The sequence below is a fragment of the Octodon degus genome, unplaced genomic scaffold (genome assembly GCF_000260255.1).
Source record: "Octodon degus isolate 3935 unplaced genomic scaffold, OctDeg1.0 scaffold00010, whole genome shotgun sequence".
Taxonomy (NCBI): Eukaryota; Metazoa; Chordata; class Mammalia; order Rodentia; family Octodontidae; genus Octodon; species Octodon degus.
The window spans coordinates 4,882,441-4,884,148 of NW_004524586.1; the positions used below are offsets into that span (position 1 = coordinate 4,882,441).

Sequence of the window (1,708 nt, forward strand, 5' to 3'; positions counted from 1 at the left end):
CTATGCTTGCCAGGCAGGTACTTATTCTATTCAGCCATCTCCCCAGCCCCAAGAAAGAAATATTCTTAGTGAATCAAAGTATATGTTCCAGGCTAACTTCCTGATTATAAAAGTTTTTGCATGACTGGGAATTGGAGTGGATAGTGTTTGCCTAGCACATACAAGGCCCTAAATTAGATTCTAGTACCACCATATACACACACGCACGCACGCACACAGATTGCACAGATATGACCAGAAGGAGAACCAGCAGTAGTCCTGCATGCATAGACAGCAAGGACTACTATGCCAAAGATTCATAACAGCAAGACCCCTTCAAAAAGGGTAATTTGTGTAATGTACTTACAGTCTACAATTATTACTTTTACCACTAGAAGGCACTATACATGTAAGATGATCTGCTTGGTCAAAGGACTGGAAACCGAATCCACAGCTGAAAAATCAAGTAAAGAAAAATGACATGCCTGTGCTTCTGAGGCGTGCTGAATCCATGAATCTGCAAAATCCAGGGCAGTGGTAAAAAAAAAAAAACACTTGCATCCTGCAGATGTATTTTTTGGCTGACTACTACCAAAACTGCATACCCATAAAACTAAATGTTTCCTCCCTAGTGACTTGCTTAACTTGATTTGATCTCCAAGAACCACAACCTTGGCAGCATCTATCAAAATATGAGCTATATTTAAAGTTGACTAAGTCTGACTGAGTACCCTGAGAGAAGTATGTATTCTTTCACTATTTTTTCAACCCTAAAAGGCTCTGAAACACGGCTTTAAATCGTAAATTTGTTGAGGAATTATTAGACACAAAATATATCCTAGTATCACATAAAAGATTAGTATATTCATCCCTCTCTTCATATCAAATGTAAACTAGTATCACAAAAGTTGTACTTAAGACAAAACAGGTCCAAAGTGCCCAAGCTGGCAGGCTTTTTTAATTCCAAAAATCATTCAAATTTGATAAGGAGTACCTCAAGATTTCAAGAAACAGTATTTGATTAGATAAATATTTTTAAATATTTATACTCTAAACTGTTAAGAAGCCCTGTTCAGGTTTTGTAATACAGATCTCTTAACTCTTAAACTCCAGTAGTTACAAAGCATGTCCAGCCCCTATACTTACTCTCAGTTTAAATTAATGTCAATCTACAAAAGCAACCTGATCTAAGTTAAATCTGCGGGGCCGGGGAGATAACTCAGTAGAATAAGCGCTTGCCTGGCAAGTGCAAGGGCCTGAGTTCAATCCCTAGTTCCGCAAATAAATAAATAAATAAATTCACCTGTTTAAAAAATAAAGTAAAATAAAAATAAATTAAATTTGCAAACTACTGAAAGATGAAAGAATTCTTGGTTGTTTACCATCCTGATCTAAACATTTCTGAAACCCTAAGCTAATATGTTATCCTATGGAATGACAGTATAACACTCCCAAAGAAGACGGTCCAGCATCTCAGAGCATCAGCAGCGCCAACTTACTGAGTTACTCGGTAACTTTTATCCTTTTGGGCATCACAAGGATGGCACTGATTCCGCGGTTTTCACCTCCTTTAATTTTTCTCTCTCATGCTGGTGTACAATGAGAATGAAGGTAACTACACTGTGCAAGTAACATCAAGATTCCCTATTTTTCAGAACATTCTATAGCACATTTCACTGTTTCCCTCTTTTCATTCATTTAAAAGCTGTTTATTTATTTATTTATTTAT

At 36.7% G+C, this 1,708-nt stretch overlaps 1 protein-coding gene and 1 pseudogene across 1 annotated transcript in view; one reads left to right on the plus strand and one right to left on the minus strand.

Annotated features, from left to right (window-relative positions):
* Positions 1 to 1,708, minus strand: part of Arhgap19 (Rho GTPase activating protein 19) — a 115,997-nt gene that overhangs the window by 89,748 nt on the left and 24,541 nt on the right. The window lies entirely within an intron of this gene.
* LOC101567138 overlaps positions 1 to 1,708 on the plus strand; it is a 17,680-nt pseudogene that overhangs the window by 14,859 nt on the left and 1,113 nt on the right.